General features: G+C 45.1%; 1 protein-coding gene across 1 annotated transcript in view; it reads left to right on the top strand.

The window, feature by feature from the left end:
- The first annotated feature begins 8871 nt into the window (after positions 1-8871).
- The window catches only part of tspan18b (tetraspanin 18b), a 44251-nt gene continuing 27540 nt past the window's right edge, over positions 8872-25582 (top strand). The window contains exon 1 of the mRNA XM_061246022.1: positions 8872-9165. The gene's annotated coding sequence lies outside the window, so the exon portion shown is untranslated. The remainder of the gene's footprint in view (positions 9166-25582) is intronic.

Below are 25582 nucleotides of genomic sequence, written 5' to 3'. Positions count from 1 at the left end.
ATCCCCATACACCGGAGACAGCCTTAAGGCTTTCAAGAGTACGGATGCCTATCAATACTCAGTTGCAGGATGGGTCAACGACACCAATATATGGCATCTGGAAACAAAAAATATATTTGTGATCACATGACATGCAAGTATTTGTATTTTATTTATTTATCCAGAAAGGTCCCATTGAGATACGAGATCTCACATTCACACAGTTACACACATTCACACATATGGTCATTTTAGAGTCACCAATTAACCTAAGTAATTCAACAACAATCATCAACCGTGTTATTTTGGTGGTGGTTAAGTCTAGAGTGATAGTGATTGCTTCGGCTTCGTGCGTTTCATTTACATGTGGCTATTAACGTTAGACTTTACACAGTTCTCGGTCGCTCTGATCAGAAATGCAGGACAACCAGCCGCGGGTCTGAAACTAGGCATAGCCTAGTCTAGTACGTAATTGCGCCTCCTTGAGTTTGTTTAAAATAATGACATCGCTCCCATTATTTAACCAAGTAACATTGTCAACAAAATGTGGAAGAATATTTTTTATCTTGTGACTAACTGGCTGACCACTAACATCCCTAAATTATAATAAAGTGCTGCATTTTTCACTTAACAGGTCAATCATTCCCAGGCTCTGAACACAAAAGCAACATGTCCATGGATAGTGGTGCAGGAGATCGGGACAGTGGTGATGGCACATTGCACATGTATGGCAGGGTTTCATTTATTAAATAAATAAATAAATAATAAAGGGTTTCACCATTTATTTCGCCGATCTAACTCCTTTGGGATCGAATAGAATTGTAGTCCAGGGTTTCTCTGACGACTGTTGTCACAGCCAACAGCACAACATATCCCGGGCATATTTTATCAACTTTATCGCGGATCTTCCTTCGTCTTCTCTGGTCGTTTTGGTTGTGGCGCGCAGCTGAGACCGGACACAAAGATGGCGGCGGTAAAACACAGTGACGTCACATGGTACCCATGAATAAGCTAAACATTCTGGGCTTGATGGGAGTGTAAGTGTACTTACGGCTTTTTTGAGAAGGATTAGCGATTGCTCCCTCAGACATTTGTTTTAACCACTTTGGCCATCATTCTCATAACAGAAATGTTCTGGTCTTGCTGATGTGAGAGCATTAACGTGTTCGTATTTATGAATGTATGTTTGCATGTGGAGATATGTTTCTGTGTGTGCCCATGTGCATGGCTGCATGTGCATTAATGTGCAGAGGGAGGGAGGTGAGAGAGTGAGAGTGAGATTGAGAGAGAGAGAGAGAGAGAGAGAGAGAGAGAGAGAGAGAGAGAGAGAGAGAGAGAGAGAGAGAGAGAGAGAACAGATGAGAACAGATTTGGCTTTCAGCTTCCCCCAGCTTCTGCCTCATCAGCACTCTGTGGTAGGGTAAGGGAGGATCTGTCTTTGACTGTTCTGTCCTGTGATAACATAAACATGTCAAGAGGATCTGCAGATCTGTCCAGGTGTACTGCAGATTTTGACAGACAGGGAACACTCTTTTATACCTGTCAGTGTAAGAATGCTAATTACCACCCCATGTCACTCTTGTCACTTCTTTTGAAAGAAACCAACACAGACATGAGCTTCTAGAATAAACAGTCCTGTCAAACCTTGACAGCTGTGGATACAGTATGTCCATGTGCCAGTACCATGCCTTAGTTACCATTCAACAGCTGGAGCTTAGTAACATTGTCCACTTCAATAAACTTTTTTCCTTTCATCTTCCATTTAACGCCAATTGTAATGAGCATTGTGCTACTAGCTCATTTGTATAACTGGGAGATTTAAATGAACATTTCATAAGAAAGTTTACAGAAAAGCCTTGTAGCTATTAACTCTAACTGCTATTTGTTCTCAGTTGTTATCGCCTTCTCAGCTTGAATTATCTTCTGTTTTTCTTGATGTCCAAGTGTTCAGTGGGGGGTGCAGTTAAATCACATCCATAATTTCAGAACTCAATGCTCAAATATATTAATAAGCGAGTAACAACCATTAAAAAATCTATTGAAGGCACTGGAGATTGTAAGTGCTGAACAGGAAATGTCACTCAAATCAATTATAGATATAAACAATGCATGCTTTTTCAAAAGGACAGTGTTTATTAATTACAGTACTCTAAAAGAATGGGATGTGGGCTTTCAGGAGGAAATTGAAAGTGTTTTATCTCTCACAAAAGAAGAGGAGAATAGAGCCACAATACGGAAATGAATGTTTTTTTTCAGGACCACTACAAAATTTGCTGCGCTTAGTATTTTGGACTTTTTTTTTGTTAGAGTTTCTATTTTGTACTGTAAGACCCTTTTCCCTTTCTTCCAGTCACAATTGCTGAAGGTGCTTTTTGGAATGGTGCTGCATGCTGTTTCCGTTTCCCTCTGCAGTTAATGCGCAGTGTTTCTTTCATCAGCAAGACTGAGTGTATTCTGAAAGTCCTTTGAGAACAGAAATGTCTGGTTCCGGCGGTTGGTATCAGTGTTTCATGTTTGTGTGTAAATCTTCTTATGTGGTATTCCTTAAGGGCAACCTTAAGGAATTATTGCTTTAAATTTTACATCCCTGCAAGGTCTCAGAAGTGCCTCCAGCGAATGGTATCCATCATTTTCTGGACTAATGCTCATTATGTCAGACAGACATGATTAAACGGGTGGCACCTGCCGGTTTCTGTGGTGAACGCTGACTCAGCCCAGGTAGTGAATCCCAGATGAGTTCACCTGGGGAGGATGTATTTCACTGGCTATACAGGACGTGAGTGAATAGGTATATTGTGTTTTTTGTCTAATCAGACAAGTGTGGTTGCTAAGGAAGTGCTGGTACTGTTGACAAGTATGTTTTAAATCTGTTCATATGTTTGTCCGAAAAACAAAACCCCCCACAGAGACGGAAAATACCTGACGGTTAAAAAGCAGTAAGAAAGCAGAACAGTGTTGTTTAATGGCTGTAAACATTATTGTGCTCTACTGTACATCCAGACTGGAGTGGACAGGGGGACTCACTGAGGACAGTGGTGAGTTATGGCTCCTCTGAGCTCACTATTGTCCCAGTAACAGGATTTCCCGAAAACAAAAAGTATGGTTTGTGGAAATCCTATACAATCTTTCCTATACTGGTAGATTGTGTAAATGATGAGGAGAAACGGTACATGTACACTGCTATAGGGGCGACCTGTAGCGTAGTGGTTAAGGTCAATGACTGGGACACGCAAGTTCGGTGGTTCTAATCCTGGTGTAGCCACAATAAGATCCGCACAGCCATTGGGCCCTTGAGCAAGGCCCTTAACCCTACATTGCTCCAGGGGAGGATTGTCTCCTGCTTAGTCTAATCAATTGTACGTCGCTCTGGATAAGAGCGTCTGCCAAATGCCAGTAATGTAATATAATGTCTGTTGCTCCTAAATTTATTTTGCATGTCCACTGTTCCACTGCTCTTCACTTGCAGTGTATGTCACCTGATAGTACAATAAAGGCATCACATTTGGGAGACGCAGCAGTGTGTGGATAGTTTTTCTCGTCATTGTTAACAGGTTTCACGTTAAATGCTGGAAAGGGCCATTTGATAAAAAACGGCAAAAAAGTATCCCTGTGTGCCCCCATACTCACTGTTAGCACACGGTCCACCCCAACACCCAAACCACAAACCAAACTGAGGCTTTCAATAACCTGATTACTGACACTGTCCCTCTGTGAACAAACTCAGGAGCCTCAGAATGAATCATGACCATAGGCATTGTTGTCCCCAGAGCCAGGATTATGATTAACATGTGGTTTATGAAAGTGTTATTCTAGCGCAAATGCAAGAACATTTGTTTGTGGTCAGATTTAATAGCACGGTTTTGCCCGCTCCGGGTTTGTGTGACACACGACTGGGTTCCTGCCAACCCAACCCTAGTCTGAGCCATATTTCACCAAGATCTGAACCCAATCTGAATGAATAAACCATGTTCTGGAGGTGTTTAAGGTAGAATTGGGTCAGTAAACGTGAAGGGTTAATGAAAGGGAATCTCCATTTGGAAGTGCTACGTGCAGCAACTCTATAATTTGTGCGTTTAACTAATTGTGTCTTTATGCATGATAGCTTTGTTCTTCTGTGAATACAGGCCTGTGCGATGGGTAATTGCTTTCATTGCCAAAATTCAGTGCCTCCCATACCCTGCCTCCTCTTCTATTCTCTGTGTCTGTGTGCAAGGAGGGGAAGAGATTTGGCCTCCAATTTGTGGGTTCAGTGCTGTCTTTGACAGGTGAGAGTCGTACTGACAGTGTGAGGTGTATGGAGCCATTCGGTGCTCCCATTACGTTTTGGGATTCTGTAAGAGCTGCTTGAGACTATTCGTTTGAGCTAGCGCCTTTCTCCTGTGCTGCATTCAACTCCAATGCGGCACATGTTTACCCAAGATATTTAAAGATAGAAAAGAAGCTTACGTCATCAGGAATATTAGACATTTTATTTCTCTTCCCAGTCTGGATGCATTGAATCTTGGTAGGAGAAGACTGGGGGGGTGAAAGAGGCGCTGCTCTGGCCACCTCAGACACCGGAGCAGCATACATGCGGTCCTGTCTATAAATACATCCATCACAGCCCGAGCCGCATACAGTGCCCTGGGTCAGGCTCACCTTGCATGAAGGCATCATTCACACAGCTCCCTCAGGATGTCACAGGTCCCAGAGCAGTCCATTAGGAGAGCCCACAGGCTGGGGTGGGCGCCATGGTCAATATTACTTCCGTATGGAAGTAATATGGTCAGGCTCCACATCCAAAACCGGGAAGAGTTCCGTCATAAGGGGCCCCAGAATCACACATTCTCTGGATTCCTTCATTATGTCCGCAGTCCTTGGTTCTCAACAGCGCTGCACTGCATATGCACTCCACTGTGTTGTGCATTTTATGTTCAGTGAAGTAAGAACTATGTACACTTTGTTTCATAAGCACATAAGAAAATGTAATCCATTTAGACCTGCCATATGACATAATGAATAATGAATAAATAATGTTTATTTATCAGGATTTGTGGTTTAAAAACACACATCATGTAAACCATTGTACACATTTACATTACATTTACATTTTAGTCATTTGGCAGACGCTTTTAATCCAAAGCGACTAGGTTCTACCATAAGTCAGAGCATCACATCCAGAAACTAGCAAAATACACAGGAAATGCTGTTCTAAACATAGTTGTCATCAGAAGTGCATTTTTTTTTTTTTTGGGGGGGGGGGGGGGGTTAGACAAGGATAGGGATATCAGAAAGGAGGGGCAGGGGAAATCAGGAGGGAGGACTAAGGTACACCTGGTTAGCATACAGGCTAATTTTATTGGTAATCACAAAATGTATGGATTACAATACTTAGAATGCACAAAAGCATAACAAAGGTATTAGGTATTAGGTATAACAAAGTTAATAAGAAAAATGTATTAATTTAATGGAGCGGCAGTTGGAGGGTTGCTGGTTCGAATCTGCCCTGGGTGTGTCGAAGTGTCACCGAGCAAGACACCTAACCTAAATTAACTCCTGGCGATGGTTTGGTGCCTTGCATGGCAGCCAATTGCCGTGAGTGTGTGCATGAATTGGTGAATGAGAAGCATCAATTGTACAGTGCTTTGGATAAAGGCGCTATATAAATGCCAACCATTTATTTATCATATTAAATTCAAATTCTCACATTGTATGCACATTTATGGATTCCATAACCAATGAAATAGTGCTACCTAAAAAAACCCATTGTAAACTGTTTTTACAGTCCATCTTATAATAGCACTGCAACTAGTATCCTGCATGACTATACCAGAGGCCTGGCAGGTTGCTAAGCTACAGCTAAACACAAACTCTGAGTAAGAGCCATGTGAATGAATAGAAAGTGTTCTTTAACAGACAATACACATTTTCTGTCAATAACAGCGCTTGAGGTCAATGGTTTCCATTACTAGGTATCATAAGCAAAGAGTTTGTGACTGTTTATGAAATAAAACAGCTGACTGCATTTACTTCTGTGACTGTAAACTGGCAGAACCCAGGCTCACCTTAGCTTCTCCTACTGAACAATTACTGCATCTATTTTACTTTCTATATGTTATTTCTATGTATACTCTTTAGCTGTTATATTGGTCGTCCTATACTTGTACTTCACAGTGGATCCACACTGCTCCACTGAGCCTGCCTCTGCATCAAATGAGGTGACATAAGACGCCAGCCTGCCCACCCATGACTGTACAACATGTGGTGCCCATCCAGTGGGGACAGTCTGATACCCACTGACAGATTGAGGCTACCTCAGAGTGCACGTAGCTCAAAGGTGATGTAAGATTTGGCCATGTGTAAGAGAGGGTCCAGCCATGCCCTTGCAGTAAGGGTGCCACATCCACACTCACATGCACTGAGTACACTACATGCACACTCACATGCACTGAGTACACTATATCCACTCACATGCACTGAGTACACTATAGCCACACTCACATGCACTGAGTACACTATATCCACTCACATGCACTGAGTACACTATAGCCACACTCACATGCACTGAGTACACTATATCCACTCACATGCACTGAGTACACTATATCCACTCACATGCACTGAGTACACTATATCCACTCACATGCCCTGAGTACACTACATCCACACTCACATGCACTGAGTACACTACATCCACTCACATGCACTGAGTACACTATATCCACTCACATGCACTGAGTACACTACATGCACACTCACATGCCCTGAGTACACTATAGCCACACTCACATACTCTCACACTGAGTACACTACATGCACACTCACATGCCCTGAGTACACTATAGCCACACTCACATACTCTCACACTGAGTACACTACATGCACACTCGCATGCACTGAGTATGCTACATCCACACTCACATACTCTCACGCTAGGTACGCCACATCCACACTCACATTCCATCGCACTGAGCACACCACATCCACACTCTGCTCTGGCATGAACAGCTGGGGGCGTGGAAGTATGTCTGTTTCCAATTTAATCTCCCTCAAGCCAGGGATGGGGTAGTCTTCAGTCTTGCATCATTATTCCCAAAAATGGAATACTGTCAGTATTGTGTGAAGCCGAATGAACTGCACAACCCTTTACGAACACTTTAAGGGAATGGCGCCTGCAAAGTGTAAATACCTATAGATAAGCACACACACAGCTTCCTGACGTATCTGTCTCTATTTGCCAAGATCTCAATACAATGTATTTACATTAAATTGTCTCTGTAGATGATTTCTTACACATCCTGTCCCTCCTTAGCTAAATGATCAAAATGGAGATTTATTTTAGCTCAGCAGTCTGAACAGTTTGCATTCCAGGACCAGATAACTTATTTTAACACAATATCTTGGCAGAGAGAATCTGTGTTTTCTAAATGTGACCCTGCCACCCCCCCCCCCCTCCAGTCCTCACAGAGGAGTCACCACACTCACTGCACAGCCATGCTAAAGCTGCTATGTGACCCCCCCCTTGGCATTCTCCACACTGCACAATGCACTGTGATAGTTAAATTAGAGAGACACTGCTCTCCATTGTCACGTCAGTACCACATGCAGCTTGCCTGGCCCCAGGCGAAGTGGAGACAGCCAGCCTTGACTGCTAACTATGACTGTCTGCAGTCGTACCTCAGGAAAATCTGGGGATTACAGCCAGCAGCGTTGTGGCACACGAGTTCAATAAACTGCAGATTGCAAAAAAAAACAAAAAAAAACAACAACAACTGAAACCCTTTCATGGCTTCTTTATTGAAGAGTTTAAGTACGTATTGAACCTGGGGGCATAATTATAAGAAATACACATTATAATTATGTATCAATCATGTTTTACTGTAGGGTATGTGATTTACTGAGATATGTGATTAGTCAAAGCCGTAAAGTCCCAAATAAGTGCCTTTGTGTCTGTGCAGGTCCAACCTCCGGGACAACACCAGCACTCCTGGATCTATCTCTGTCTGTGTCTAATGCAGGCTGGCTCCAGAACAAAATACTCATAAATGGAGCATCACAAACACAAAACCTTACTTGGTGTGTGTGTGTGTGTATGCATGTGTGCGTGCGTGCGTGCGTGCGTGCATGTGTGTGTGTGTGTGTGTCTGCGTGTGTGTGTATTGTAGCAGACAGGAAGAGAATAAACCTACCAGAGACAATGGAACAGAAGTGTCATGGGACATCCTTGAGATAGGGAAGAAGCAAAATTGTGCAGAATAATACAGTTGTTTGGAAAGAGAACACATATCTACAGGTTGCATTGTCCATCCATAAGACTGTGTTCTGAGATCAGGCAGCTACAGTTGTAGCCACTGCTTTGTAACTCAAAGCAGTCATCCTACCTGTTATATAAAGGAGTTAGCAACCAAATTCGTGAAATAATCCGAAAAGCATGCCTTATTGTTCTAAATAAATTAGTGATGTAATATAGTGAAATAATCTTATAGAGAACTAATTCTGATTTACTTTTTTTTTTTTGGGGGGGGGGGGGGGGGTTGGGAATGTCGCTCGGTGTCACGAGGGTACAAGGATCACAACCCCCTCTTTTCGCTTATCGGACACTTCCATCTGGAGCAGATTTCGCGGCACGAGAGCCCATATCAGATATAAAGACAACACTTAAGCCCCTCACGTTCCACCATCAGCGTGAAGTCCTCTCACACAGGGTCGAATTATATGATAATATTTATACGAAAACGTTTATTTATCTATCACGGCGGACGCATAGGGTTCGCAGACCTTGAGGTAATTTAAACATGTCTAATAGCTAATAGGTGGGTGTACTTCGGACCACAAATAAGACAAAGGGGTTAACAGTAGGCGTGAATGCAAGTCGTGCCCGCCCCCGGGGGCTGAACAGGCTGGATGTTCGTATCGAGCATGAGTTGGAAAGAAAGCTGTTTGCATACCAATCTCCCTCAAAGAAGGCATGACCAAATTGCGGGCTGTAAATTCTAAGGGCTCTGGATTTTATTAGGTGAAGGCTGAAGCCTGTTGTTCCCTTCGTACGATAGGCTATCTCCGATCTAATCGCATCTTTTACTCTTGGTTGTAGGCATCTAATTTTAAAAAATAGCCTACAAACAAAAACATAATCCAATTCATCACTTTGTGGAGTACAGTAGGCTACAGCTCACGCACGAATTGTGGACTAAGCTGCATTTTGAGGTAAGGGGCAGCGATAGTTTCTTAATTTCGTGTAGCTCCGTTTTGTTTGAGCGTGTATTGCACGTAAGCTATACAGAATTCTGTTTTCCGATTCTTATCGACGGAACCACTAAGTTTGGGCCACGTAGCCTATATGCTAATAAATAACCTGTAGCCTTATGGATTTGTGTCTATTATTTACCCTAAATGAATAAAACGGTTACACAACCATACCATACCAGTGACATATACTGTGTAGCTATTAAAGGGTGACTTTTGCCGTAACTTTGCAATTCCACTTTACCGATACAACGTATAAACCACACTCAAACCGAATGAATAATTTGCTAGGTATTCCATTTTCAACGCTTGCGAGCATTGTAATAATCCAGATGCTTGATAAAAAAAAAATACTATTTGATATATTTGACATTGCTTCCCAGTTAATCTCGTTGTGCAACTTCTGCAAATATTACATCGGTCAGTAACGTACTTATTCAAACAGGTCTACTGTTAATGCATTTGAGAGCTTTAACAATAATTAAGATCGACATCACTGGCTACATTTGATTGATTTCCTTAACCACACGGAATTAGGCTAGTTATTGCACTTTCGCTGACGCCAATGGATGCCATGGCTGCACAGCATTATGCTACTGCCAAACCAAAATAACAGTGACTAACGGGAATGCAACTTAGTGTACCAACCCTAAAAACACTGACCTACAAATACTATTCCCCTCTCCATTCGCAGGACAAGATAGTTGAAAGACGCCATTGCATCGAATGTTGGCTACATTATTTCCAGGGTAACCTAACATCCATATATCCTGTGACTTTGTGGTTGTAGTGGTATAAAAAGAGAATCGTGCCCTCGTTAAAACTGTTTGGACGCTTCCAAAACTGTTCTGCTTTTGACAACTTGTGTCTGTTCAAGGTACCTGGCCAGTTTAATTAGTTGCATTTTACGTGTCTTGACATTTCGCATCAGAGATTAACAAGGAGGAGGCTCATATGACCTGCATACTTGTTCATTCGGACCGTTTATGGTGAATTTTAGTGCTGAACTACGCGTTGATATTTTATAGGCGCATAGACGTGGATAGTTTATATTTTTAAAGAGAATATATATATAATTGTATTTTTATTTTTATGGCTTACTTTGAATTCGGGCCAAGAAGCGCGTCTCTGGCACGAGGAAGTCAGGTAGGCTAGGAGACACGGAGAACCGCTGTCACAGTCATTTCGAGTTTTTCAAAGACACATGATTGACTGTGTTAAAAACACCCATGTCCAACGAAGGAAAATGCAGTGGCACGTTAATTTGGAGGGTGTAGTCACGTGGGACTGTAGTTCTCCAGTTACCAACTGCAATAAATAATTATTGTGCTGCTTATTTTTCGTATTGTGTGTTTTTTTATTCCAAATTTCGTTATCCTCTATAACAAGGCCATGTTGAAAATCTAGTCCATATTTTTTCTTTGAAATAGTAATCCTGTGACAATAAGCGATGTTTAATATGACACTTTATTATAGACATATAAATATTTGACATATTACAAAAAACCCCCACAAAAAAACCCCACTAGACCTGAAGTAAGAACAACACTGATGAGCTTTGCAGTGTGGTTGTCTCCTATAAATATAGGCATAGGAGCAAAATGCATTTTCGTAGCAGGGTAATGTTGAAAAACAAGCTGGTTAATGAACGGCTGAAGTTCTATGTTTTGACTTGTGACCTCGGATAAGCGAGTAGCCTACGCAGCACTTGTTTAGAGTTGTGGCTCCAAGTGAAATCGGGTTTCAATTAACCAGCCGCTTGTGCTCGGGGTCATTAGCTCCAGGGAGTCGTTAACAATGCGCCTGACGCAGGGTGGAGTGCTCTGGACTGCACAGCCTATATGACGCACTATTGCCTGACTGATTGAACCAGAGCTGTCTGATACAGCTCACAAGTGCCAAACAACCAGACATGTGGGATGCGTCTCTTTTGAGTGACTGTGCGATTTTTGATCGGCATGCTAGCCACATGGATCAAAAGTTGAAAGAGGGATGGAAAACTCACTCGTTCCTGCCTTTCCTCTGATGCAACTGCTTAAGATAATCATGGTCTCCGGTTGTTTAATGATGATTAAGCTTGCTCATAAGAATTCCAGATTGTTTGTTAATCTTTTAAACGATTTTAAAAACATTTTACAACAGAGGAGCACAAAGGAAATGTAAAAACATGTGTTCCTAATTGAATGGTTAGATTATTCCTCACTGCAAATTATTATTGGTGGTGCAAAACAGCTGCCATGAGGAAATGCTGAAACCCCAAAATAAAGGCCTAAAGCTTCATGTCTAATAAATCTTCAAATTTAAGTACTCGGGATTTAAGGACTTTGATGAAGTCCTGTAATGAATCTATTTTGTATTTCTTTCATGGTCATTCTAATTTCCCAATCCTCAGGGCTGCTAGGCTAATTTTAAAATCCATCTAAAATCATCTACTTGCCAAAAAAACCCTCAAATTATCATGTTACACATCCAAAAATAAAGACAATATGTATACTTTCAATTCACAAGATTTTTTCGGAAATAATCCAAAAAGATAAAATGCCAACTGGCTTTTCTGTCCCAGAAGCATGGAATCAGTGACTGTTCAGCACGTTTGGTTGAAAAAGCCAAAGCTGGTAATCCTGTATCATCCAGTGGCATACCAAGCTACTGTGTCTGAGGGGTGGACCCAAGGGCTGAGCCATGTATTTGTAGGATAGAATGGATCTGGCATTTATCTAGAGTATGGATGTCAGTTTATCTTTTTTAAAGCTGTAGTTTGCTGTAGCTTTAAAAATGCCTTCTTTGGCATGAGTAAAAGACAAAAGCTGAGGTTGAAGAGTGATATCTCTGCCCACTCGCTCACTCAGCCTCTCTAAGACCTTGCGGCGTCTGTTCAAACACACAATAAAGTCCCGGCAGCAGCTACACAGTGTATCAGTGGGATCTTCTGCACATCCACAGTAAAAGACTGTTTGTGCACCGGGACAGCATGCAGGATGGGTGACAGGTATGGTAATAAAAAAATGTTAGTGTTTTATAGTGATATTTATGTGTGTCCGGGGTCACTTTGGTGTAGTTTGTGCTTTAGATAGCACAGCCCCTCCTGAACGTGAGGCCTTGGTAAAGCATTGTGTGGTGAAATCTCAGAACGACCCATGCGGAGAGCTGAGGCCCAGAGCCTTCTGTTTGCACAGCATGTTTAAAGATCATCTGGGGAAAACAGGCTGCCCGCTCCTTCTCAGGCCCCTGGCCTCCCTCCCCATTCCAGACAGCTGACCTTGGCAAGCACACACTGCAGTGCAGGAGGGGGTTCGGTGAAGATGAAACCAAGGCTCACGGTGACCTGTAGTGTGGGTTCACTGAGATGCTCATGGCCCTAGGCCAGTGGAGCTACAGCAAGTAGCGCTGGACCTGTATTTTGCATTAACATTCTCTCTGTGAGGGATGGCAAGAGCTATGTATTGATGCCTTGGTTGCATTTTGGAGCATGATGTGTACATGGTAAAATGGTCAGTGTTAATGCAGTGTACATAAATATACATAAAACATCTCCATCCATGAAAGCTGTTGGTGTCTGATCAGAAGTGACCAGAACAATGGTTCAATGTGCCTCAATGTGTTCCTCAGTGGAGGAGCTGCTATTCACATGTATGATCTGCATTGTTCTTCACCCGTCACTAAAAGAATCTGCTGTTATCCCAAATTATTATTATTGTTATTGTTTATTATATTATTATTATTAGGCCTATTATTTAACATGCACAATGTCTTGTTTGATGTCTGTTAGCAATGTAGCAATTAAAATAAGGAAACAAAACAAAAACAAAGGTAATTAAATATAGGCTACGTCATTGCCAAACTCTAAGGGTCATAAGGATTTAACATGATGAGATATTTTGTCCGTGTCACGCACCCACTTGAAGCGCCATGTTTCAGGAGAACTCCTGTCGAGTGTGTTTACACCTTAACCTTATCTGGGTAGACAGAGAGCAGTTAGCTGCCAGGCACTAATCCCCTCTCCATTTCGCTGACACCCTCCGTGTGCTGTTCCCGTGATTACGCAGCGGGGGGGGGGTTCCTACGGGCTCCATGCCACCCGCGGATGGCTGGGCACAATCACGGCCCGTTTCAGCCCCGAGGCTGGTGGAATGAGACGGTGGTGCCGTGTCTCTGGAGAGCAGTGCTGTTCCGTCTCAGAGAGAGGACCCTCTCTCCCCCTCCGCCCTCCCCCCAGCCCCCGCTCCCCTGGCGGCAGTGTTCACCGGTGTGCCTTTCGGCAAATGAGCTACCATCCTGGGCGCACTCGCGCTCCGCTTTTTCCACGGCTCCGATTAACTTTGGGAATTCATTCCCGCACTTCCCCCCCCCCCTCCATCCCTATCTCCCTTAACCCCCCGCCCCCTCCCCCATTCCCAGCCTTGTTCCGTATCGATGGGTTTGGAGAGGAGGGAGCTAAAGAGGCCGGTCCCATAACTCATCTGCCAGCTGGGTTTATTAAGTCCATGCATGCCTGCACGCTTGGCCCGTGGAGATCCAGGCCCCAAACAGAATAGCTATTAGCTTTGTGAGGGGGAAAAATTGCTTTTTAGATTGCAGGAGGACTCCTCCTTTAATGAATATGATTCAGGGGCCTGTAATGGCGGTAATAGGCCTGGTTATTTGCGCCGTCATTCCTCACCACAGAGAAACTTGAATAATGTTTCTTTAAGTGGTGGAAATAATTTATGGGGTCAAAAGTGTACAATTATGGTGGCCTTTTCTCTGAAGAGCTGAAATTAGCTCTGTTCCAAAATCCACCTGCAGCGTCTCAATATTACCTGCATGTGGAAATGGCCATATTAGCTGTATATGGAAGTAGTAGTAGTAGTAGTAGTAGTAGTAGTAGTAGTAGGAAGTATATAAACACTAATTATTATATTAGTAATAATTTTAGAATAAATATATATTTTTTAATGACTAAAAGTGTTTTACATTGAGAAGGAGTAAACTCACCTTAACTACTACCACTATGAAGCCTCATCAAAGCACTCATTGCCTTTAATGCTCACTGTGGCCGATATCACACAGGTAAAGGCTGTGTCATTGTGAAAACTGCATCAGATCCTATGTCCGCTTGCTAAAATGGAGGGATCTTGTTTTAGACTGATCATGAAGGAAGTAGGAAAGTTATCAGAGCATGGTGTTTTTTTTTTATATTCTGACATTGACCCTGAGGTGGGTGGGGGCTGTAATCCCCTCCCCGTCTGCCCCGTCCAGCTGTTGAGCTGAGCGAGGTCCACAGCTGGAGGCTGAACAATGAGTCTGGGGGGTGGGGGGGATGCCTGTGGGCCGGCGCTCGCTGACACATCCTCTTTATCAGGAGGAAACAGACCCGCTCGTTTGTAGTCTGCCCGGATCCTTTATGCTTATCTCGCACTTTGCGAGCTTCCCCATGAATAACCCACAGGATAGGTAACGGAGTCAAGGGGTGTGTTTTTAGAAAGCGGGGCAGAGTGCAGCCCAACCTTAGAGGCATGTTTTATTCACCGAGCAGTGTGGCACCGCAGAGCTGTCGAAAAACAACCCCCTCCCACATCCCCCTCCTCATTCCTTTACTCTCCCCTTCCCCCATTTCCTACCAGCCTGTTTTTAGGTTAACCCACTATGGCACCCATTCACCCATTCAAAAAACCACTGAGCGAGGTCCACCGCCTATCCAACAGGCTAATGCAGGGCCAGATCCTTTTAATGTGTGTGGGAGCCTTTATCCCACCCTGCTCATTGTCATTCATCCCTGGGCTTGGGCTAAGGCTGCCTCAAAGCCACTGGGAAGCTGGGTTGATTGACAGGTGAGTGGAGGTGCCTGGGCCTTGTGGGATTACCTGGGAATGTATGGAAGAGGAGAGGAGAGGGGAGGGGAGGAGAGGAGAGGGGAGGGGGCTGCCCTGTGTTTAAACATCCAAAGGGTCTGAGATGGGGTCCTTGTGTTTCTGTTTCAGAACCTGTGCAGAGAGAGCCTCCCTTTCGCCCTCTGGCAGAGTGGGGACAGTGGGCCACTTTAGAGGGTCTGAGGACGCATAATGAGAGTCCTTTCCACACGGAAACGAGGAGAAATGTGCTGTTAGTGATGCCGATGCCGCCCCGGCAGAGACACTTTCTGTTTGTTTTGGTGTGAAGCAGTTGCTTTGGTTTTCTGTATTTTGGACCTCGTCCAACCAAGTTCATCTGAAGTTCATTACGACAGTATTGTGTGTATAAACTGTCATGACTGGTTATGACCAGTGGCATATTACACTTATCACTAAATTATGTAGGACTGGTGGCATATAGGTAAACAAAAGTGTTACCAGGTGGTCTCAGAGAGGGGATGCTTTCTCTTTTAAAGAAGAACAACCGTCAGAAAAGAGTGTGGATGTGAATATATCTGACCTCAGTTCTGTAATACACTTGGCCGTGTGGATGTGAATATATCTGACCTCAGTTCTATAAAACACTTGGCCGTGTGGATGTGAATATATCTGACCTCAGTTCTATAAAACACTTGGCCGTGTGGATGTGAATATATCTGACCTCAGTTCTATAAAACACTTGGCCGTGTGGATGTGAATATATCTGACCTCAGTTCTGTAATACACTTGGCCGTGTGGATGTGAATATATCTGACCTCAGTTCTATAAAACACTTGGCCGTGTGGATGAGCAGTATCGCTAGCGCAGGGAAGGCTGCTCTAGTTGTGCGGCAGGCTTTCTTTTTTTTTGTCTCCCACAGAAAACAATGGCGTCCGGTCCTTCCACGCCCGGGTGTAAAGTTTATGCTGTTCTTGCGAACCCTTGGCCGCGGTCCCACAGCCTCTCAGCAGCTTGGCTGTGCCTGGGACCGGCCTGCACTGAGCAGAGCCCTGCTCTCACACTCTCACGCTGTCACTCACACGCTCCGGGGTCTGCCAGTTTCTGCCTTTCCTCTCTGCCTCCTCCCCTATTCCCTTCTCTCTCTTAATCTCTCTCCCTTATTCCCTCACTCCCTTATTGTCACTTGTTCGCTCTCATATTCTGCCTGTCTCCCCCTTATTCCTTCTCCCTCTCTCCCTTATTTTCTGTCCCTCCCTTATTCTCTCTTCTCTCTTGTATTTTATCTCCCTCCTCCTTATTCCCTCTTTCTCTCCCATATTCTGTCTTTGTCTCCCCCTTATTCCTTCTCCCTCTCTCCCTTACTCACTCTCCCTAGTTATCATTCTTTCGTCTCCCTAGCTCAGGTAGCTTGTGTTGAGCTCCACATACTGTATTTAGAGCTATGTGAGGAGACTTGTGACTGCTGCAGTGATTGGCTGTACATCCAGTCTCAGTAAATGGCTTAGCCGTTCTGTGACTGCGGTCCAGAATCAGGCCCGTAAGCTTGCTGCGGGGAGATAAGCCCTGCCATCATATCATGGGCTGTTCTCTTAGTGTTTTTCCTGCGGTTGCTCGACGTGTGTCCGGTGTGTAAGAGCTGGGTGACTCTCTGCAGCCCTGGCTGTTTGTGTGCACCAGTCTGCATGCATGTGCACTGCCCAGTGACATGGCTTGAACATGCTGGCCCCCTGAAGCTGATACCAGCATGACACAAACAATAGGGATAAGTGTGTGCACAGAATGGTATTTCCTTTTTCTCTGCAATATGGAATTATCATTTGTGACACTTGAGCTGCTGTCACCTTAATAAATATACATATGTGTATTTAGTACATATGTACATATGTGAACTATAAAAAATAATCCCACTTATAAGATGAGAGCAGGATACGGTATTGTTGTATCCACATGTGGAATTGTTCATTCATGTGAAAAAGCCGATCACATGTGAAAATGTCTTGTTCACATGTGGCATTTTCTTTTTGTGTGATTTTTGTGTGATTTATTTTTGTTCACACTTTAGCTACAGTGCTGCTCACACCCTGCCAGCACTGTAGCTAAAGTGTAAACACTCCTCCAGTGCATGGCCTGTGAGCTAGGGACTGTTGGACTCTCTGTAGTCCACACAGTACAACATTGGAGAGCAAGCGCTGGTCAGGGGAAGTGCATTATCTAATGACATAGCCAAGGTCCGAACCTTCAAACATAGTACCCAGCCTGCACTGATGGTGACATGGCATGGGTAGCCGGGAGGCACATCTTTTCTAAACTTTCACCAAGCGCAAAGCGGGCTCCTGGTAAGGGGTTGACTAGAACTGAGTCATCTTGAGTCATCTGTGGGAGAAACATGACTCCGTGTTCACGTGGCGTGCTCTGGTTGTCCTGGCCCAGAGAGCAAAATAAACAAAGTGTATGTTTTATGCCCTGACTGCCATTGGCCTGTTGTTCTTTTATTCATGTTCCACATTTTCAATTCAAGCTGTGAGAGAAGAAAGAGAGAGTGAGTTAGAGAGTGGGGGTGGGGGTGGAGGTTGAAGGGAAGCAGTTACAGTAAGCAGAAATGACAGAATATGGAATATTGGAATGTGGAGAAAAGCGCTGTGATTACAGAGGGCACTTTAGAAATCCAGGATAAGCGTGAATTTTGTCCTTCTCCAGTCGTTCCCTCTGCCACATCGCAACGCCTGGCGGTTCACAGAAATGCTAACAAAAGAGTCATTCTCCTCTCCTGCCTTTCTTTGCTCCTCAAATATTGTTGTAAGAGAATGACAAAAAGATGGGCTAGCCTTTTTCAAACAGGCAGCATTCAGTTTGCGTTTTGTAATTGGTCAAATGTGCTTGATGTCATGCCATTGCTTTATCTGGCTTCAGCTGTTGTTTGCATTCTTTTTCAGTTGCCAGATCATATTCCTATAATTTTAGTTCTATTTTTCTGTCTTTTTCCCTACAGTTAGGAATCTGCAACGTAGTTACCACTGTGTCAATGAGCCGTGTACACTGCCCTGATGCACTCACTGATGACCAGTGACACCCTGCAGTGAGCACAGTACTACAGGAGAGAGTTAGTGGTCATTGGAGGAGAGAACTGCCTCTCTATCATGACAAGCTTGTAGGCTTCCCGGCATGTCTTTGAGAGCAACTCCGTGCATACTCCGGCTTCATGCAGTCGTAGATATTTTAGCACACAACACGTTTATGGTGTAATGAATCAGTTTTTATCGCAGCAATTACAGTGCCTATATTCTTTCTCTGGGTGGTCGAAAAACAACTGATCAACATGTTTTCCCCCTTGAACACCCTCCCTTTGCATACCAGTCCCTCACCACTGCGACCTCAGCCTGCTGATTACACTCGCCTTCCCAAGCTGCGTTTCATCAGCTACTGTACCTATTAGAGAAGCTGGCGTCCTGTGTGCCTCTCCAGAAAGAGCCAGCAGCCAGGGGAAGGATAAGTGTCTTATTAAAACTCTCTGCTGTGGAGGTTCTACCTGGGGGCAGAGTTAATGATCCCTGCCCAGCCAGGATCAATGCCCCTCCCCGGGAGTGCACCAATCCCAGCTCATAAAAAAAAAAAATCCAGGCGAGGGGGGGGGGGGACGAGCGGGCTCATCTGGAACCCTTTTACCGGATTGGCTGCCGAGCGTTTAAAGAATGCAGATTCTCTTGCTTGGCGTAAGTGTTAGCGAGACGCCATGCTGTGCGCAGGCTCATTAAAGTGATGTGTGTGTGAGTGTGTGTGTGTGAGTGTGACTGTGAGAAACTGTGAGTGGGTGTAAGGCCATCGAGCTGCTGGGAGAAGCCTGGCTTGATTGTGCCCTGGAGTGATGCAGGTGTGCGTGTCGGGGGGTGTTGTCACAGGACGTGCAGCGGGCCCACCTGGGGTTCCACCTGTCACTTTTTCTTCAGCCCTGCTAGCATGACACATCCAGTGAGCGCTGGATCAGGGAGAGTTTCTTTTTTAATAATCCCTCCACCACCCCCCCCACACAGGGAGAGCTAGAGGAGCTCATCCTTCCCCACTGATGCAGGGGTCCACAGCCATGGTCCTGCTGAGGAAACACAAGTGACCAGGGCGGGTGCATTCACCCTTTCAGTCCCAAACTCAATGTGAAGTGGCTCCACCCATATCCCAAGGGGGTTTGTCTTTGGTAAAGAAAAGTGAGAAAGTTAATTTTACACTTGGGGCTGAAAGGGTTAACTCTACGATCAGCTGTTTTAATGGCTCATAGAAAGCCTATGAAAGCAGTAAAAGTAGCAGCTCTCCAGCACCTGGATGGCTTTGCACTAAGGACACATGCATCCCTAAATAAACAGCTGTATCCATGAAGGGAGATGCATCAAACCCAAGACCAGTACAAAACCAACAGTATGGACCAGCCCTGATTCCCGTTCATGGATAAACAGAGGAGTGATTTAATTGTTGCATGCGCGTCTTGTCAAGCTTTTTTGACTGCAGACGTGAGTGTTATCTGCTCTGCGGGGGGGGTTGTGATAGTCTGGAGGCTTATCACAGATTATTTCTTTATTGTGTGAAGCTCCTGTTTTTTTTTTCCTCCTTCAAGGATAAAAGGATTCAGTCTGCAAGACCAAGTGCTGCTTGTACCTTCATAAAAAATTCAACCAGCCTTTACAAGGATACAGCTGTGCCGGGGTTTGTAGGTCACTGCACTGAAACCGGCCCAAGGCCTGAGCCGGTTTCAGTCCTGCTTCTGCTCCACCTCTCTGTAACCGTTGGCCCCAGTATTCCCGCAGTGGGCTATGAGGCCAGTCAAAAAAAAAGTGCAGAAAATGGATTTGCAGAGCTCACATTTTTCTTTCAGAAACCTAATTCCCAAAACATTATGCTAGAGAGCTGTTCTCTCAACTCCATCAGCACACTCCCTCCCCCCTCTAGCCCCACTGCAGAAAGAGGACTACGAGTCCCTGGTGCCTGAGGGGCCCAAGCACTGCCCTGCTTGCGGATGATTGGGCCCTGGGTTGTGGTGCGTGACAACATTTATGGGTTATATTGGGGAGTGAAGATTGCCAGGTTGTAGTATATGCCCTGCGATAGTGCAGAGTGGAGAATTGAGCTTGGAAGCACGAGTGAAAGAGAAAGTGGGCTTCATTAAGCCAGACTGCGTCCTTTTTCTTACGTGAAGGTGGGTTGCTACGGCAATCAAACCACTCTTCATCCATTAGCTGAGAAAACGGGGTGAATTCCATTAGCTGAGAAAAGGGGGTGAATTAGACCATAAAGGACGTTAAAACGTTTTTCGTATACTGATGACCTTCAGATATCAGCTTCTTCGGTGCGCATACGCAGTGCAGTGAGCGTGATACGGTTTAAGCCGTACATTAACAAGCCATTTGAATACTATAATGGAACGGATTTAATCTCCATTGTTTCCATTGCCGACGGGCATAGGATCTCCTTTATTGTGGTGAAGTGAACAAAAGCGGATTCTGGCCCGCGAGTGGCTTTGTGTTTGAGGGGGCGAGGGGGTGAAATTGAAGGCGGAGTCAGAGGAAAGGAAAACGTCGAGCGAGCCGCACTGAAGCGCTGTGGGTCAGAAAGCGATAAGGCTGGACGCGCTCCCGGCAGTGACTCACCTGTCGTGTAGCCAGCGAGCCTCGGCCTGATCGTAAACACCTGTTCGCCAGATGAGTGCCCAGAAACCAGAGAAACAAATAGAGCGTTTATGGTGATGCCTCAGCTGTTAGCAGTTTGGAGAGGCGGGTGACGCTACCTTCATAAATGATAATTGTGAGCTATGGCCCCCAGCACCCCTGCCCACTGGCTGCATATTCCCTGCCTGCCCATAAGGGAGTTTCATTGCCAGCTGCAACTGCACGTGTGCGCCCAGGTCAATGGCTTAGGAATGATTATTACATTATAGGAGTATCTGGGAGGTGTGTGTGGTATTAATAAAGCACTGACATAACTTTCAGAGAATGTATGCAGAAGTTGACATGCACACACACACTCAATTTTCCAGTCATGGCCAAATGCACATCCTGCAGAACTGCCCATCCACAAGCTTTGCAAATGAGTACCCACAATCCTTTGCCAAACCCACAATGGCTGTGTGCACTTCTGGACCCGTTACTTCCCTGTTGCATTCCGAAGCCTCATAATGTCCTTCATGATTTGAATTGGCCCCTGTGGGGTCACTGGACATATCTAGCACAGTCAGAGATTCACCCACACACATATAACCAGTGCCCTCGGTATCAGACAGCCAAAGCCTATAGTTTTCATGTTTATTTCAGAATCATAAATTAGAGTATTATGATTGGGGAGTGTGCTTTGTCAGTGAAGTACATACCCAATTCTCCATAAATCAGTTAAATTCAGATGCCTCTTGAACTCTAATCCATTCCCTCTGTCTTTTTGTCTGTTTTAAAGCTGTTTCATTACCGTTATTGAGAGATGAAAGCCTTTCCCTCTTTTCTATCTGATAATGCAGCTGTAATTGGTGATCGCCCATCCCATTACTCCACAATGAGGAGATTCACTCTGTTCATTGTGTGCCAGGAATTGGTGTACCCCAATCGAATTGTATGTCCCTACATAATTGGCTTCTGTTATTTTGACGCGACTGCACGGTAACAGGTTCATCAGAACAACTGGAGCCTGGACCAAACGTCTGTTTTTTAACCCCGCTCCCACCTGCAGTACACGCCAGAACATGTAAATCAACGCTGCATGTGTGGTAAGGAGACCAGGAGAAAACGGGATTATTCAGGCCCCCACAGTACTGACACTAACGCCCCTCCCCAAATAAAAACACAGATGGAGCAGTGCTGGTGCTCTGTATGAAGTGACTCACGTTAGAGAGCGCCCAGCGTCCTCTGTGTGGTCTCGGTTTGCTCTGGCGTTCAGGCGCAGTGGATGACCTGCTCACTTGCGGTCTTATTGTTATTCCACTTCTGAATGCCCTGAAACATTTGGCGCGTAACCTACATGCCTGGCTGATTGCATTATGTTTCATCATTGTTCATCCCCACTTAATTACAGGCCTTGCTGGGTCTTCTGGATCAGCAGCAAAAACTGTTTCTTTTTTTCTTTCTTTCTTTGAAGACTGAATATTTTAATGATTCATTATTGTTCCCTATTTTCAGTCTTTAATCTTTCATCCATGAATGATATAAATGAACCAATGTCATTTATTTGCCCAAAGGCAATACCTTTCAGTAAAAAATGCTTTACTAAAATACAACATGTATTGGGGCTCAGTTTTACACTGGAATTTTTCATTGACCTTCTCTATGAGGGAATTGATTTTAGCAGTGCAGAGATTACTGGACCATTGATAGAGAATATTTGCCCCTCAGGGCGACAGCCTTTGGCCTAAGTGGCTGCAGGTGATGAATGCAAGCTGTTAGCAGAGTTGTCTTTGTGAGCAATACCAACCGATTTCTGTTTTCACCTCGCATCGAAAGTTTGTGCTGGAAACCCACAGACCTTCCTTCAGGGAGTGCAGTCTAGACGTCTTCCAAGAAGGCTCAAATTACAATTTCTCCCTCTCCCTGCTTCTCTGGGTGATTTACTGGGGAGTAATGACAGGAACTGCTTTTTCCCACATATTCAGACCCAAGTGCATCGTAGCCCAGCGGCAAGAGTGTTTCAGAGAGCCCAGCTGACCTTCACCCCTCTTTCCCAAAATAGTCCCGATGGTGTATGCTAGTCCGATGGCTTTGGTGGCTCTGGAGTTGTAAAAAATAGAGACGCATTTTGGCTTAAGGGCCCTAATTTGGCCATTTCTCTTGAATGCCTTTTCAGGCCGGGTGCGGGGAGAGGCGAGAAGTCGTTGTCTGCGGTGCTTGTGTGTGCCTCTTCCGCTCTGCCTGTGATTAAATAAGGTTTTCGGAGGGCCCTCACGCTGAGCCTGATCTCTCCTGACGTCCCCGCTCTCAGCCTCACCCTGATTGCCCTCCGCTGTGATGAGATGAGAGTGTGGGGAGCGAAGGCCGTTCCCCCCCCATCCTTCATGTGGACTCTCTCTCTGCTCTGGGGTGATGGGCTGGGTGGGATCTGGGAGGCACTGAACACACAGGAGCACGGCAGCGCTGTGCTGTTCAGCTGCCCGTGATGCTTGCACTGCTAGATGCGTGAACTGGATTGTACACTTCCAAATTTATGGAGGCTGTCACAGTGATGCGCAGTGATGGCTTGCAAATAAATATGATTGACTGTTTTATCCAAACTGGAAATGAAAAAAAAAACTGATAATAAAAAGATTATGAAGAAGATATAAACCATAAAGGGGGAACTTCCCAGTTCCCACCAACCCCGTCACCCCAGAGGACAGAGTCCACATGAAAACACAGGTGGCCCTGACCACCAGGCCAGTCATACTTGGCACTGGGGACACCCTGCCTCCCACTGGTGCAGCACAAAAATCCTTCCCACAATTTCACAATTTCTGCATCAATAGTGCTATTGAGCAAGCCCTTCTGTACACACTGTCCAGCAAGCTGCTCTGTTATAGAGCATGATGAATTAATAAATGTTAATTTCAGCTCTTTGAGCTTTCAGCGAAGTCACTTGGTAATCGGACCCCGAGGCTCGTGTAAGGATTTGCAGTGGCTGTGCATCCCCACAGTGTGCAGCAGGAACATGGCTTCAGTACAGGATGCAGGGGGACATAAATCACCGATCTCTCATTTCCCTTTCCTTGTCTTCTGAGACCTTTCATATATGAAGCTCTCAGTTCACTGTACCGAGATGGATGGGCTCTACCAAGATTACACGTGTGAATGCATGGTTCCAGCCTAAGAAAGTGAACAGAACCGCAAACCCCATTGCTTGGCCGTGAGGTGCGGTGAGTGTGCCTGTGCATGCTGGGATAGCAGGCTTCATGCTGGTGGATGAATGAGGAGACGGCAGGGCCTCCTGACAGGCAGAGCCCTGCATGAGGGTCCAGAGCTCAATGCTCCTGTTACTCCACAGCACTGTGTGCCCTGAGCCTCCCGGCTGGCTCCATTCTCCCCAGTGTCATCTGCTCATCCTCATAGTATAATAATTCACATTTTTGCCTTTATCTTTTATTCTAGTTGCGTGTGTTGATTGATGTCTTGCATGTTTATACTGCTCAAGGCTCAAATCCAGTCTTTTGGATGTTTATTTATTTTATTTTTTGATAAAAATGTTAAAGTAATGCAGCATTTTGATGTACCGGTCTTTTCAGCCGGAGAGTACTGTTGGTGGTAATGCAAACCAGCCGCAGCTGCTCACTTGTGTTCGGAGATGCAAAGAAGTAGCTGTGGTCTCGCCATTCATTGGGCATCGTGGCAACATTATAATCATCCATCGGACATCCCCTGTAGGTTTCCTGTGTAATCCCGGAAACGGACTTCTGCCGTCATTAGTGGTCAGGCACAGAATGGTCGCTCTCCATTATGACATCACAGCTTGGGGGATGGGTGATGTCAGAGCCTGGTTCCCAGCAGTTGAACTGGCACTCCAGTATGTGTGTGCTGTTCCAGAGGGTTGGCATTTGGGGATTGGGACTCAGGGAGAAGGAGCACAAGCAGCGAGGCTCATCTGGATTCGGTTAAAGAGCAAAAGGCTGAGGGGCTGCAGTCAGCCCGCAGCGTCTTTCCTCCCTTGTTTGCTTTTTCTCCCCGAAACGCTTACTGAAAAGTTTATCATCTCAGGCCAATAAATGTCGCTGGCAATCAGGCAGGGAGCCGTCGTGGGCTCTGCACTCTCCCCCTGGGCCACGGCACCGCGTGGGGGGAAGAACCGCGACCGCACAGCTTCGACCAGGAAGGACCAAGGGAGATCAAACATTTGTGGTCTCCTTTACATCAACAGCACGATAGTGGATATCCACAGATTGGCACTTTGTGCTCTTTCAAGCGCCTTGAAATGTTTGTCATGACCTGACCTAATGGAGTCCACTCTGGTAGTGTTTACCTTTGTTTAAAAAAAAAATATATATATATATATATATATATATATATATATATATATATATATTTATCAAAGTGTAAAATTGAGGCCAGATGTTTGCCTTTTTCGTAAGAAATGGTAGGAACCAGTTTTGCCTATGGAATGCAGGCTTAAGTCTGAGGTACATCCATTTGAGAATGCTGAAGTGTTGCTCATGCAGGAGTGGAGGTCAGCCTTGCGATAGGGCGGAGGCGTATGCAGTGTTTTGTGGGAAATGAGAGCGGAGCTGCTACTCCTGACCCCCCCCCCCCCCCCCCCCACCCTTCCGCAGTCATAAATCACCGGCCCAGTCCTCTCCGGGAGTTTTAACATCCTTGGTGCAGTAAGAGATAAAAATAAATCTTGGCTTGCTGTAAATCCTCTTTGGGAAATATCAGGAGCGGGATCAGGAATGCGGGATCCGGAAGGCTCTCTCTTCCTCACCCTGTTCAGTCTGCGGGTTTTTGGTGCTGATTCTGGCACTGTGTTTCATTCCCGGTCTTATTCAGCTTCTTCCGGACGGATTTCTTCCTTGACAATCAAAATACAACACTTGTACATTAAACTGCTAAGCTGCAGTTTCCATTCCATCTCAAGACAGACAGCCACAA

The sequence above is a fragment of the Conger conger genome, chromosome 6 (genome assembly GCF_963514075.1).
Source record: "Conger conger chromosome 6, fConCon1.1, whole genome shotgun sequence".
Classification (NCBI taxonomy): domain Eukaryota; kingdom Metazoa; phylum Chordata; class Actinopteri; order Anguilliformes; family Congridae; genus Conger; species Conger conger.
The sequence above is the reverse complement of the archived record's forward strand: the minus strand, read 5'-3'. Positions and strand labels throughout refer to the sequence as shown.